The sequence below is a fragment of the Lithobates pipiens genome, unplaced genomic scaffold (genome assembly GCF_037356315.1).
Source record: "Lithobates pipiens isolate NorthernLeopardFrog02 unplaced genomic scaffold, aLitPip1_a1.2 Scaffold_19, whole genome shotgun sequence".
Lineage (NCBI taxonomy): Eukaryota > Metazoa > Chordata > Amphibia > Anura > Ranidae > Lithobates > Lithobates pipiens.
In genome coordinates, this window is record NW_027507764.1 from 5,590,804 (window position 1) to 5,607,052 (window position 16,249).

Here is a 16,249-nt window from a genome sequence, read left to right on the forward strand (position 1 = left end):
AGGAATAGTGCCCCATCATTAGTATCAGTGTGAGGAATAGTGCCCCATCATTGGTATCAGTGGGAGGAATAGTGTTACATCATTGGTATCAGTGGGAGGAATAGTGCCCCATCATTGGTGTCAGTGGGAGGAATAGTGCCCCATCATTGGTGTCAGTGGGAGGAATAGTGCCCCATCATTGGTGTCAGTGGGAGGAATAGTGCCCCATCATTGGTATCAGTGGGAGGAATAGTGCCCCATCATTAGTGTCAGTGGGAGGAATAGTGCTCCATCATTGGTATCAGTGTGAGGAATAGTGCCCCATCATTAGTGTCAGTGGGAGGAATAGTGCTCCATCATTGGTATCAGTGTGAGGAATAGTGCCCCATCATTAGTGTCAGTGGGAGGAATAGTGCCCCATCATTGGTGTCAGTGGGAGGAATAGTGCCCCATCATTGGTGTCAGTGGGAGGAATAGTGCCTCATCATTGGTATCAGTGGGAGGAATAGTGCCCCATCATTGGTGTCAGTGGGAGGAATAGTGCCCCATCATTGGTATCAGTGTGAGGAATAGTGCCCCATCATTAGTGTCAGTGTGAGGAATAGTGTTACATCATTGGTGTCAGTGGAAGGAATAGTGCCCCATCATTGGTATCAGTGGGAGGAATAGTGCCCCATCATTGGTATTAGTGGGAGGAATAGTGCCCCATCATTGGTGTCAGTGGGAGGAATAGTGTTACATCATTGGTATCAGTGGGAGGAATAGTGCTCCATCATTGGTGTCAGTGGGAGGAATAGTGCCCCATCATTGGTATCAGTGGGAGGAATAGTGCCCCATCATTGGTATCAGTGGGAGGAATAGTGCCCCATCATTGGTATCAGTGGGAGGAATAGTGCCCCATCATTGGTGTCAGTGGGAGGAATAGTGTCCCATCATTGGTATTAGTGGGAGGAATAGTGCTCCATCATTGGTATCAGTGGGAGGAATAGTGCCCCATCATTGGTGTCAGTGGGAGGAATAGTGCTCCATCATTGGTATTAGTGGGAGGAATAGTGCCCCATCATTGGTGTCAGTGGGAGGAATAGTGCTCCATCATTGGTGTCAGTGGGAGGAATAGTGCCCCATCATTGGTATTAGTGGGAGGAATAGTGCCCCATCATTGGTGTCAGTGGGAGGAATAGTGCCCCATCATTGGTATTAGTGGGAGGAATAGTGCCCCATCATTGGTGTCAGTGGGAGGAATAGTGCCCCATCATTGGTATCAGTGGGAGGAATAGTGCCCCATCATTGGTGTCAGTGGGAGGAATAGTGCCCCATCATTGGTATTAGTGGGAGGAATAGTGTCCCATCATTGGTGTCAGTGGGAGGAATAGTGCCCCATCATTGGTATTAGTGGGAGGAATAGTGCTCCATCATTGGTATCAGTGGGAGGAATAGTGCCCCATCATTGGTATTAGTGGGAGGAATAGTGCCCCATCATTGGTGTCAGTGTGAGGAATAGTGCCCCATCATTGGTATCAGTGTGAGGAATAGTGCTCCATCATTGGTATCAGTGTGAGGAATAGTGCCCCATCATTGGTATTAGTGGGAGGAATAGTGCCCCATCATTGGTATCAGTGTGAGGAATAGTGCCCCATCATTGGTATCAGTGGGAGGAATAGTGCTCCATCATTGGTGTCAGTGGGAGGAATAGTGCCCCATCATTGGTATCAGTGGGAGGAATAGTGCTCCATCATTGGTATCAGTGGGAGGAATAGTGCCCCATCATTGGTATTAGTGGGAGGAATAGTGCCCCATCATTGGTATCAGTGTGAGGAATAGTGCCCCATCATTGGTGTCAGTGGGAGGAATAGTGCCCCATCATTGGTATTAGTGGGAGGAATAGTGCCCCATCATTGGTGTCAGTGGGAGGAATAGTGCCCCATCATTGGTATCAGTGGGAGGAATAGTGCCCCATCATTGGTATCAGTGGGAGGAATAGTGCTCCATCATTGGTGTCAGTGGGAGGAATAGTGCCCCATCATTGGTATCAGTGGGAGGAATAGTGCTCCATCATTGGTATCAGTGGGAGGAATAGTGCCCCATCATTGGTATTAGTGGGAGGAATAGTGCCCCATCATTGGTATCAGTGTGAGGAATAGTGCCCCATCATTGGTATCAGTGGGAGGAATAGTGCTCCATCATTGGTGTCAGTGGGAGGAATAGTGCCCCATCATTGGTATCAGTGGGAGGAATAGTGCCCCATCATTGGTGTCAGTGGGAGGAATAGTGCCCCATCATTGGTATCAGTGGGAGGAATAGTGCCCCATCATTGGTATCAGTGGGAGGAATAGTGCTCCATCATTGGTATCAGTGGGAGGAATAGTGCCCCATCATTGGTATCAGTGTGAGGAATAGTGCTCCATCATTGGTGTCAGTGGGAGGAATAGTGCCCCATCATTGGTATCAGTGGGAGGAATAGTGCTCCATCATTGGTATCAGTGGGAGGAATAGTGCCCCATCATTGGTGTCAGTGGGAGGAATAGTGCCCCATCATTGGTATCAGTGGGAGGAATAGTGCCCCATCATTGGTATCAGTGGGAGGAATAGTGCCCCATCATTGGTGTCAGTGGGAGGAATAGTGCCCCATCATTGGTGTCAGTGTGAGGAATAGTGCTCCATCATTGGTATCAGTGGGAGGAATAGTGTCCCATCATTGGTATCAGTGGGAGGAATAGTGCCCCATCATTGGTATCAGTGGGAGGAATAGTGCCCCATCATTGGTATCAGTGGGAGGAATAGTGCCCCATCATTAGTGTCAGTGGGAGGAATAGTGCCCCATCTTTGGTATCAGTGTGAGGAATAGTGCCCCATCATTGGTGTCACTGGGAGGAATAGTGCCCCATCATTGGTATCAGTGTGAGGAATAGTGCTCCATCATTGGTATCAGTGGGAGGAATAGTGCCCCATCATTGGTATCAGTGTGAGGAATAGTGCTCCATCATTGGTGTTAGTGGGAGGAATAGTGCCCCATCATTGGTGTCAGTGGGAGGAATAGTGCCCCATCATTGGTATCAGTGGGAGGAATAGTGCCCCATCATTGGTATCAGTGGGAGGAATAGTGCCCCATCATTGGTGTCAGTGGGAGGAATAGTGCCCCATCATTGGTATCAGTGGGAGGAATAGTGCCCCATCATTAGTGTCAGTGGGAGGAATAGTGCCCCATCATTGGTGTCAGTGGGAGGAATAGTGCCCCATCATTAGTGTCAGTGGGAGGAATAGTGCCCCATCATTGGTGTCAGTGGGAGGAATAGTGCCCCATCATTGGTGTCAGTGGGAGGAATAGTGCCTCATCATTGGTATTAGTGGGAGGAATAGTGCCCCATCATTGGTATCAGTGGGAGGAATAGTGCCTCATCATTGGTGTCAGTGGGAGGAATAGTGCCTCATCATTGCTATTAGTGGGAGGAATAGTGCCCCATCATTGGTATCAGTGGGAGGAATAGTGCCCCATCATTGGTATTAGTGGGAGGAATAGTGCCCCATCATTGGTGTCAGTGGGAGGAATAGTGCCTCATCATTGGTATCAGTGGGAGGAATAGTGCCCCATCATTGGTGTCAGTGGGAGGAATAGTGCCCCATCATTGGTATCAGTGTGAGGAATAGTGCCCCATCATTGGTGTCAGTGTGAGGAATAGTGCCTCATCATTGGTGTCAGTGGGAGGAATAGTGCCTCATCATTGGTATTAGTGGGAGGAATAGTGCCCCATCATTGGTATCAGTGTGAGGAATAGTGCCCCATCATTGGTATCAGTGTGAGGAATAGTGCCCCATCATTAGTATCAGTGTGAGGAATAGTGCCCCATCATTGGTATCAGTGGGAGGAATAGTGTTACATCATTGGTATCAGTGGGAGGAATAGTGCCCCATCATTGGTGTCAGTGGGAGGAATAGTGCCCCATCATTGGTGTCAGTGGGAGGAATAGTGCCTCATCATTGGTATCAGTGGGGGGAATAGTGCCCCATCATTGGTGTCAGTGGAAGGAATAGTGCCCCATCATTGGTATCAGTGGGAGGAATAGTGCCCCATCATTGGTATCAGTGGGAGGAATAGTGCCCCATCATTAGTGTCAGTGTGAGGAATAGTGCTCCATCATTGGTATCAGTGGGAGGAATAGTGCCCCATCATTGGTGTCAGTGGGAGGAATAGTGCCCCATCATTGGTGTCAGTGGGAGGAATAGTGTTACATCATTGGTATCAGTGGGAGGAATAGTGCCCCATCATTGGTATTAGTGGGAGGAATAGTGCCCCATCATTGGTGTCAGTGGGAGGAATAGTGTTACATCATTGGTATCAGTGGGAGGAATAGTGCCCCATCATTGGTATCAGTGGGAGGAATAGTGTCCCATCATTGGTATCAGTGGGAGGAATAGTGCTCCATCATTGGTATCAGTGGGAGGAATAGTGCCCCATCATTGGTGTCAGTGGGAGGAATAGTGTCCCATCATTGGTATCAGTGGGAGGAATAGTGCCCCATCATTGGTATCAGTGGGAGGAATAGTGCCCCATCATTGGTGTCAGTGGGAGGAATAGTGTCCCATCATTGGTATCAGTGTGAGGAATAGTGCCCCATCATTAGTATCAGTGTGAGGAATAGTGCCCCATCATTGGTATCAGTGGGAGGAATAGTGTTACATCATTGGTATCAGTGGGAGGAATAGTGCCCCATCATTGGTGTCAGTGGGAGGAATAGTGCCCCATCATTGGTGTCAGTGGGAGGAATAGTGCCTCATCATTGGTATCAGTGGGGGGAATAGTGCCCCATCATTGGTGTCAGTGGAAGGAATAGTGCCCCATCATTGGTATCAGTGGGAGGAATAGTGCCCCATCATTGGTATCAGTGGGAGGAATAGTGTCCCATCATTGGTATCAGTGGGAGGAATAGTGCCCCATCATTGGTATCAGTGGGAGGAATAGTGTCCCATCATTGGTATCAGTGGGAGGAATAGTGCCCCATCATTGGTATCAGTGGGAGGAATAGTGCCCCATCATTGGTGTCAGTGGGAGGAATAGTGTCCCATCATTGGTATCAGTGTGAGGAATAGTGCCCCATCATTAGTATCAGTGTGAGGAATAGTGCCCCATCATTGGTATCAGTGGGAGGAATAGTGTTACATCATTGGTATCAGTGGGAGGAATAGTGCCCCATCATTGGTGTCAGTGGGAGGAATAGTGCCCCATCATTGGTGTCAGTGGGAGGAATAGTGCCCCATCATTGGTGTCAGTGGGAGGAATAGTGCCTCATCATTGGTATCAGTGGGGGGAATAGTGCCTCATCATTGGTGTCAGTGGGAGGAATAGTGCCTCATCATTGCTATTAGTGGGAGGAATAGTGCCCCATCATTGGTATCAGTGGGAGGAATAGTGCCCCATCATTGGTATTAGTGGGAGGAATAGTGCCCCATCATTGGTGTCAGTGGGAGGAATAGTGCCTCATCATTGGTATCAGTGGGAGGAATAGTGCCCCATCATTGGTGTCAGTGGGAGGAATAGTGCCCCATCATTGGTATCAGTGTGAGGAATAGTGCCCCATCATTGGTGTCAGTGGGAGGAATAGTGCCTCATCATTGGTGTCAGTGGGAGGAATAGTGCCCCATCATTGGTGTCAGTGGGAGGAATAGTGCCCCATCATTGGTATCAGTGTGAGGAATAGTGCCCCATCATTGGTGTCAGTGGGAGGAATAGTGCCTCATCATTGGTATTAGTGGGAGGAATAGTGCCCCATCATTGGTATCAGTGTGAGGAATAGTGCCCCATCATTGGTATCAGTGTGAGGAATAGTGCCCCATCATTAGTATCAGTGTGAGGAATAGTGCCCCATCATTGGTATCAGTGGGAGGAATAGTGTTACATCATTGGTATCAGTGGGAGGAATAGTGCCCCATCATTGGTGTCAGTGGGAGGAATAGTGCCCCATCATTGGTGTCAGTGGGAGGAATAGTGCCCCATCATTGGTGTCAGTGGGAGGAATAGTGCCTCATCATTGGTATCAGTGGGGGGAATAGTGCCCCATCATTGGTGTCAGTGGGAGGAATAGTGCCTCATCATTGCTATTAGTGGGAGGAATAGTGCCCCATCATTGGTATCAGTGGGAGGAATAGTGCCCCATCATTGGTATTAGTGGGAGGAATAGTGCCCCATCATTGGTGTCAGTGGGAGGAATAGTGCCTCATCATTGGTATCAGTGGGAGGAATAGTGCCCCATCATTGGTGTCAGTGGGAGGAATAGTGCCCCATCATTGGTATCAGTGTGAGGAATAGTGCCCCATCATTGGTGTCAGTGGGAGGAATAGTGCCTCATCATTGGTGTCAGTGGGAGGAATAGTGCCTCATCATTGGTATTAGTGGGAGGAATAGTGCCCCATCATTGGTATCAGTGTGAGGAATAGTGCCCCATCATTGGTATCAGTGTGAGGAATAGTGCCCCATCATTAGTATCAGTGTGAGGAATAGTGCCCCATCATTGGTATCAGTGGGAGGAATAGTGTTACATCATTGGTATCAGTGGGAGGAATAGTGCCCCATCATTGGTGTCAGTGGGAGGAATAGTGCCCCATCATTGGTGTCAGTGGGAGGAATAGTGCCCCATCATTGGTGTCAGTGGGAGGAATAGTGCCCCATCATTGGTATCAGTGGGAGGAATAGTGCCCCATCATTAGTGTCAGTGGGAGGAATAGTGCTCCATCATTGGTATCAGTGTGAGGAATAGTGCCCCATCATTAGTGTCAGTGGGAGGAATAGTGCTCCATCATTGGTATCAGTGTGAGGAATAGTGCCCCATCATTAGTGTCAGTGGGAGGAATAGTGCCCCATCATTGGTGTCAGTGGGAGGAATAGTGCCCCATCATTGGTGTCAGTGGGAGGAATAGTGCCTCATCATTGGTATCAGTGGGAGGAATAGTGCCCCATCATTGGTGTCAGTGGGAGGAATAGTGCCCCATCATTGGTATCAGTGTGAGGAATAGTGCCCCATCATTAGTGTCAGTGTGAGGAATAGTGTTACATCATTGGTGTCAGTGGAAGGAATAGTGCCCCATCATTGGTATCAGTGGGAGGAATAGTGCCCCATCATTGGTATTAGTGGGAGGAATAGTGCCCCATCATTGGTGTCAGTGGGAGGAATAGTGTTACATCATTGGTATCAGTGGGAGGAATAGTGCTCCATCATTGGTGTCAGTGGGAGGAATAGTGCCCCATCATTGGTATCAGTGGGAGGAATAGTGCCCCATCATTGGTATCAGTGGGAGGAATAGTGCCCCATCATTGGTATCAGTGGGAGGAATAGTGCCCCATCATTGGTGTCAGTGGGAGGAATAGTGTCCCATCATTGGTATTAGTGGGAGGAATAGTGCTCCATCATTGGTATCAGTGGGAGGAATAGTGCCCCATCATTGGTGTCAGTGGGAGGAATAGTGCTCCATCATTGGTATTAGTGGGAGGAATAGTGCCCCATCATTGGTGTCAGTGGGAGGAATAGTGCTCCATCATTGGTGTCAGTGGGAGGAATAGTGCCCCATCATTGGTATTAGTGGGAGGAATAGTGCCCCATCATTGGTGTCAGTGGGAGGAATAGTGCCCCATCATTGGTATTAGTGGGAGGAATAGTGCCCCATCATTGGTGTCAGTGGGAGGAATAGTGCCCCATCATTGGTATCAGTGGGAGGAATAGTGCCCCATCATTGGTGTCAGTGGGAGGAATAGTGCCCCATCATTGGTATTAGTGGGAGGAATAGTGTCCCATCATTGGTGTCAGTGGGAGGAATAGTGCCCCATCATTGGTATTAGTGGGAGGAATAGTGCTCCATCATTGGTATCAGTGGGAGGAATAGTGCCCCATCATTGGTATTAGTGGGAGGAATAGTGCCCCATCATTGGTGTCAGTGTGAGGAATAGTGCCCCATCATTGGTATCAGTGTGAGGAATAGTGCTCCATCATTGGTATCAGTGTGAGGAATAGTGCCCCATCATTGGTATTAGTGGGAGGAATAGTGCCCCATCATTGGTATCAGTGTGAGGAATAGTGCCCCATCATTGGTATCAGTGGGAGGAATAGTGCTCCATCATTGGTGTCAGTGGGAGGAATAGTGCCCCATCATTGGTATCAGTGGGAGGAATAGTGCTCCATCATTGGTATCAGTGGGAGGAATAGTGCCCCATCATTGGTATTAGTGGGAGGAATAGTGCCCCATCATTGGTATCAGTGTGAGGAATAGTGCCCCATCATTGGTGTCAGTGGGAGGAATAGTGCCCCATCATTGGTATTAGTGGGAGGAATAGTGCCCCATCATTGGTGTCAGTGGGAGGAATAGTGCCCCATCATTGGTATCAGTGGGAGGAATAGTGCCCCATCATTGGTATCAGTGGGAGGAATAGTGCTCCATCATTGGTGTCAGTGGGAGGAATAGTGCCCCATCATTGGTATCAGTGGGAGGAATAGTGCTCCATCATTGGTATCAGTGGGAGGAATAGTGCCCCATCATTGGTATTAGTGGGAGGAATAGTGCCCCATCATTGGTATCAGTGTGAGGAATAGTGCCCCATCATTGGTATCAGTGGGAGGAATAGTGCTCCATCATTGGTGTCAGTGGGAGGAATAGTGCCCCATCATTGGTATCAGTGGGAGGAATAGTGCCCCATCATTGGTGTCAGTGGGAGGAATAGTGCCCCATCATTGGTATCAGTGGGAGGAATAGTGCCCCATCATTGGTATCAGTGGGAGGAATAGTGCTCCATCATTGGTATCAGTGGGAGGAATAGTGCCCCATCATTGGTATCAGTGTGAGGAATAGTGCTCCATCATTGGTGTCAGTGGGAGGAATAGTGCCCCATCATTGGTATCAGTGGGAGGAATAGTGCTCCATCATTGGTATCAGTGGGAGGAATAGTGCCCCATCATTGGTGTCAGTGGGAGGAATAGTGCCCCATCATTGGTATCAGTGGGAGGAATAGTGCCCCATCATTGGTATCAGTGGGAGGAATAGTGCCCCATCATTGGTGTCAGTGGGAGGAATAGTGCCCCATCATTGGTGTCAGTGTGAGGAATAGTGCTCCATCATTGGTATCAGTGGGAGGAATAGTGTCCCATCATTGGTATCAGTGGGAGGAATAGTGCCCCATCATTGGTATCAGTGGGAGGAATAGTGCCCCATCATTGGTATCAGTGGGAGGAATAGTGCCCCATCATTAGTGTCAGTGGGAGGAATAGTGCCCCATCTTTGGTATCAGTGTGAGGAATAGTGCCCCATCATTGGTGTCACTGGGAGGAATAGTGCCCCATCATTGGTATCAGTGTGAGGAATAGTGCTCCATCATTGGTATCAGTGGGAGGAATAGTGCCCCATCATTGGTATCAGTGTGAGGAATAGTGCTCCATCATTGGTGTTAGTGGGAGGAATAGTGCCCCATCATTGGTGTCAGTGGGAGGAATAGTGCCCCATCATTGGTATCAGTGGGAGGAATAGTGCCCCATCATTGGTATCAGTGGGAGGAATAGTGCCCCATCATTGGTGTCAGTGGGAGGAATAGTGCCCCATCATTGGTATCAGTGGGAGGAATAGTGCCCCATCATTAGTGTCAGTGGGAGGAATAGTGCCCCATCATTGGTGTCAGTGGGAGGAATAGTGCCCCATCATTAGTGTCAGTGGGAGGAATAGTGCCCCATCATTGGTGTCAGTGGGAGGAATAGTGCCCCATCATTGGTGTCAGTGGGAGGAATAGTGCCTCATCATTGGTATTAGTGGGAGGAATAGTGCCCCATCATTGGTATCAGTGGGAGGAATAGTGCCTCATCATTGGTGTCAGTGGGAGGAATAGTGCCTCATCATTGCTATTAGTGGGAGGAATAGTGCCCCATCATTGGTATCAGTGGGAGGAATAGTGCCCCATCATTGGTATTAGTGGGAGGAATAGTGCCCCATCATTGGTGTCAGTGGGAGGAATAGTGCCTCATCATTGGTATCAGTGGGAGGAATAGTGCCCCATCATTGGTGTCAGTGGGAGGAATAGTGCCCCATCATTGGTATCAGTGTGAGGAATAGTGCCCCATCATTGGTGTCAGTGTGAGGAATAGTGCCTCATCATTGGTGTCAGTGGGAGGAATAGTGCCTCATCATTGGTATTAGTGGGAGGAATAGTGCCCCATCATTGGTATCAGTGTGAGGAATAGTGCCCCATCATTGGTATCAGTGTGAGGAATAGTGCCCCATCATTAGTATCAGTGTGAGGAATAGTGCCCCATCATTGGTATCAGTGGGAGGAATAGTGTTACATCATTGGTATCAGTGGGAGGAATAGTGCCCCATCATTGGTGTCAGTGGGAGGAATAGTGCCCCATCATTGGTGTCAGTGGGAGGAATAGTGCCTCATCATTGGTATCAGTGGGGGGAATAGTGCCCCATCATTGGTGTCAGTGGAAGGAATAGTGCCCCATCATTGGTATCAGTGGGAGGAATAGTGCCCCATCATTGGTATCAGTGGGAGGAATAGTGCCCCATCATTAGTGTCAGTGTGAGGAATAGTGCTCCATCATTGGTATCAGTGGGAGGAATAGTGCCCCATCATTGGTGTCAGTGGGAGGAATAGTGCCCCATCATTGGTGTCAGTGGGAGGAATAGTGTTACATCATTGGTATCAGTGGGAGGAATAGTGCCCCATCATTGGTATTAGTGGGAGGAATAGTGCCCCATCATTGGTGTCAGTGGGAGGAATAGTGTTACATCATTGGTATCAGTGGGAGGAATAGTGCCCCATCATTGGTATCAGTGGGAGGAATAGTGTCCCATCATTGGTATCAGTGGGAGGAATAGTGCTCCATCATTGGTATCAGTGGGAGGAATAGTGCCCCATCATTGGTGTCAGTGGGAGGAATAGTGTCCCATCATTGGTATCAGTGGGAGGAATAGTGCCCCATCATTGGTATCAGTGGGAGGAATAGTGCCCCATCATTGGTGTCAGTGGGAGGAATAGTGTCCCATCATTGGTATCAGTGTGAGGAATAGTGCCCCATCATTAGTATCAGTGTGAGGAATAGTGCCCCATCATTGGTATCAGTGGGAGGAATAGTGTTACATCATTGGTATCAGTGGGAGGAATAGTGCCCCATCATTGGTGTCAGTGGGAGGAATAGTGCCCCATCATTGGTGTCAGTGGGAGGAATAGTGCCTCATCATTGGTATCAGTGGGGGGAATAGTGCCCCATCATTGGTGTCAGTGGAAGGAATAGTGCCCCATCATTGGTATCAGTGGGAGGAATAGTGCCCCATCATTGGTATCAGTGGGAGGAATAGTGTCCCATCATTGGTATCAGTGGGAGGAATAGTGCCCCATCATTGGTATCAGTGGGAGGAATAGTGTCCCATCATTGGTATCAGTGGGAGGAATAGTGCCCCATCATTGGTATCAGTGGGAGGAATAGTGCCCCATCATTGGTGTCAGTGGGAGGAATAGTGTCCCATCATTGGTATCAGTGTGAGGAATAGTGCCCCATCATTAGTATCAGTGTGAGGAATAGTGCCCCATCATTGGTATCAGTGGGAGGAATAGTGTTACATCATTGGTATCAGTGGGAGGAATAGTGCCCCATCATTGGTGTCAGTGGGAGGAATAGTGCCCCATCATTGGTGTCAGTGGGAGGAATAGTGCCCCATCATTGGTGTCAGTGGGAGGAATAGTGCCTCATCATTGGTATCAGTGGGGGGAATAGTGCCTCATCATTGGTGTCAGTGGGAGGAATAGTGCCTCATCATTGCTATTAGTGGGAGGAATAGTGCCCCATCATTGGTATCAGTGGGAGGAATAGTGCCCCATCATTGGTATTAGTGGGAGGAATAGTGCCCCATCATTGGTGTCAGTGGGAGGAATAGTGCCTCATCATTGGTATCAGTGGGAGGAATAGTGCCCCATCATTGGTGTCAGTGGGAGGAATAGTGCCCCATCATTGGTATCAGTGTGAGGAATAGTGCCCCATCATTGGTGTCAGTGGGAGGAATAGTGCCTCATCATTGGTGTCAGTGGGAGGAATAGTGCCCCATCATTGGTGTCAGTGGGAGGAATAGTGCCCCATCATTGGTATCAGTGTGAGGAATAGTGCCCCATCATTGGTGTCAGTGGGAGGAATAGTGCCTCATCATTGGTATTAGTGGGAGGAATAGTGCCCCATCATTGGTATCAGTGTGAGGAATAGTGCCCCATCATTGGTATCAGTGTGAGGAATAGTGCCCCATCATTAGTATCAGTGTGAGGAATAGTGCCCCATCATTGGTATCAGTGGGAGGAATAGTGTTACATCATTGGTATCAGTGGGAGGAATAGTGCCCCATCATTGGTGTCAGTGGGAGGAATAGTGCCCCATCATTGGTGTCAGTGGGAGGAATAGTGCCCCATCATTGGTGTCAGTGGGAGGAATAGTGCCTCATCATTGGTATCAGTGGGGGGAATAGTGCCCCATCATTGGTGTCAGTGGGAGGAATAGTGCCTCATCATTGCTATTAGTGGGAGGAATAGTGCCCCATCATTGGTATCAGTGGGAGGAATAGTGCCCCATCATTGGTATTAGTGGGAGGAATAGTGCCCCATCATTGGTGTCAGTGGGAGGAATAGTGCCTCATCATTGGTATCAGTGGGAGGAATAGTGCCCCATCATTGGTGTCAGTGGGAGGAATAGTGCCCCATCATTGGTATCAGTGTGAGGAATAGTGCCCCATCATTGGTGTCAGTGGGAGGAATAGTGCCTCATCATTGGTGTCAGTGGGAGGAATAGTGCCTCATCATTGGTATTAGTGGGAGGAATAGTGCCCCATCATTGGTATCAGTGTGAGGAATAGTGCCCCATCATTGGTATCAGTGTGAGGAATAGTGCCCCATCATTAGTATCAGTGTGAGGAATAGTGCCCCATCATTGGTATCAGTGGGAGGAATAGTGTTACATCATTGGTATCAGTGGGAGGAATAGTGCCCCATCATTGGTGTCAGTGGGAGGAATAGTGCCCCATCATTGGTGTCAGTGGGAGGAATAGTGCCCCATCATTGGTGTCAGTGGGAGGAATAGTGCCCCATCATTGGTATCAGTGGGAGGAATAGTGCCCCATCATTAGTGTCAGTGGGAGGAATAGTGCTCCATCATTGGTATCAGTGTGAGGAATAGTGCCCCATCATTAGTGTCAGTGGGAGGAATAGTGCTCCATCATTGGTATCAGTGTGAGGAATAGTGCCCCATCATTAGTGTCAGTGGGAGGAATAGTGCCCCATCATTGGTGTCAGTGGGAGGAATAGTGCCCCATCATTGGTGTCAGTGGGAGGAATAGTGCCTCATCATTGGTATCAGTGGGAGGAATAGTGCCCCATCATTGGTGTCAGTGGGAGGAATAGTGCCCCATCATTGGTATCAGTGTGAGGAATAGTGCCCCATCATTAGTGTCAGTGTGAGGAATAGTGTTACATCATTGGTGTCAGTGGAAGGAATAGTGCCCCATCATTGGTATCAGTGGGAGGAATAGTGCCCCATCATTGGTATTAGTGGGAGGAATAGTGCCCCATCATTGGTGTCAGTGGGAGGAATAGTGTTACATCATTGGTATCAGTGGGAGGAATAGTGCTCCATCATTGGTGTCAGTGGGAGGAATAGTGCCCCATCATTGGTATCAGTGGGAGGAATAGTGCCCCATCATTGGTATCAGTGGGAGGAATAGTGCCCCATCATTGGTATCAGTGGGAGGAATAGTGCCCCATCATTGGTGTCAGTGGGAGGAATAGTGTCCCATCATTGGTATTAGTGGGAGGAATAGTGCTCCATCATTGGTATCAGTGGGAGGAATAGTGCCCCATCATTGGTGTCAGTGGGAGGAATAGTGCTCCATCATTGGTATTAGTGGGAGGAATAGTGCCCCATCATTGGTGTCAGTGGGAGGAATAGTGCTCCATCATTGGTGTCAGTGGGAGGAATAGTGCCCCATCATTGGTATTAGTGGGAGGAATAGTGCCCCATCATTGGTGTCAGTGGGAGGAATAGTGCCCCATCATTGGTATTAGTGGGAGGAATAGTGCCCCATCATTGGTGTCAGTGGGAGGAATAGTGCCCCATCATTGGTATCAGTGGGAGGAATAGTGCCCCATCATTGGTGTCAGTGGGAGGAATAGTGCCCCATCATTGGTATTAGTGGGAGGAATAGTGTCCCATCATTGGTGTCAGTGGGAGGAATAGTGCCCCATCATTGGTATTAGTGGGAGGAATAGTGCTCCATCATTGGTATCAGTGGGAGGAATAGTGCCCCATCATTGGTATTAGTGGGAGGAATAGTGCCCCATCATTGGTGTCAGTGTGAGGAATAGTGCCCCATCATTGGTATCAGTGTGAGGAATAGTGCTCCATCATTGGTATCAGTGTGAGGAATAGTGCCCCATCATTGGTATTAGTGGGAGGAATAGTGCCCCATCATTGGTATCAGTGTGAGGAATAGTGCCCCATCATTGGTATCAGTGGGAGGAATAGTGCTCCATCATTGGTGTCAGTGGGAGGAATAGTGCCCCATCATTGGTATCAGTGGGAGGAATAGTGCTCCATCATTGGTATCAGTGGGAGGAATAGTGCCCCATCATTGGTATTAGTGGGAGGAATAGTGCCCCATCATTGGTATCAGTGTGAGGAATAGTGCCCCATCATTGGTGTCAGTGGGAGGAATAGTGCCCCATCATTGGTATTAGTGGGAGGAATAGTGCCCCATCATTGGTGTCAGTGGGAGGAATAGTGCCCCATCATTGGTATCAGTGGGAGGAATAGTGCCCCATCATTGGTATCAGTGGGAGGAATAGTGCTCCATCATTGGTGTCAGTGGGAGGAATAGTGCCCCATCATTGGTATCAGTGGGAGGAATAGTGCTCCATCATTGGTATCAGTGGGAGGAATAGTGCCCCATCATTGGTATTAGTGGGAGGAATAGTGCCCCATCATTGGTATCAGTGTGAGGAATAGTGCCCCATCATTGGTATCAGTGGGAGGAATAGTGCTCCATCATTGGTGTCAGTGGGAGGAATAGTGCCCCATCATTGGTATCAGTGGGAGGAATAGTGCCCCATCATTGGTGTCAGTGGGAGGAATAGTGCCCCATCATTGGTATCAGTGGGAGGAATAGTGCCCCATCATTGGTATCAGTGGGAGGAATAGTGCTCCATCATTGGTATCAGTGGGAGGAATAGTGCCCCATCATTGGTATCAGTGTGAGGAATAGTGCTCCATCATTGGTGTCAGTGGGAGGAATAGTGCCCCATCATTGGTATCAGTGGGAGGAATAGTGCTCCATCATTGGTATCAGTGGGAGGAATAGTGCCCCATCATTGGTGTCAGTGGGAGGAATAGTGCCCCATCATTGGTATCAGTGGGAGGAATAGTGCCCCATCATTGGTATCAGTGGGAGGAATAGTGCCCCATCATTGGTGTCAGTGGGAGGAATAGTGCCCCATCATTGGTGTCAGTGTGAGGAATAGTGCTCCATCATTGGTATCAGTGGGAGGAATAGTGTCCCATCATTGGTATCAGTGGGAGGAATAGTGCCCCATCATTGGTATCAGTGGGAGGAATAGTGCCCCATCATTGGTATCAGTGGGAGGAATAGTGCCCCATCATTAGTGTCAGTGGGAGGAATAGTGCCCCATCTTTGGTATCAGTGTGAGGAATAGTGCCCCATCATTGGTGTCACTGGGAGGAATAGTGCCCCATCATTGGTATCAGTGTGAGGAATAGTGCTCCATCATTGGTATCAGTGGGAGGAATAGTGCCCCATCATTGGTATCAGTGTGAGGAATAGTGCTCCATCATTGGTGTTAGTGGGAGGAATAGTGCCCCATCATTGGTGTCAGTGGGAGGAATAGTGCCCCATCATTGGTATCAGTGGGAGGAATAGTGCCCCATCATTGGTATCAGTGGGAGGAATAGTGCCCCATCATTGGTGTCAGTGGGAGGAATAGTGCCCCATCATTGGTATCAGTGGGAGGAATAGTGCCCCATCATTAGTGTCAGTGGGAGGAATAGTGCCCCATCATTGGTGTCAGTGGGAGGAATAGTGCCCCATCATTAGTGTCAGTGGGATGAATAGTGCCCCATCATTGGTGTCAGTGGGAGGAATAGTGCCCCATCATTGGTGTCAGTGGGAGGAATAGTGCCTCATCATTGGTATTAGTGGGAGGAATAGTGCCCCATCATTGGTATCAGTGGGAGGAATAGTGCCTCATCATTGGTGT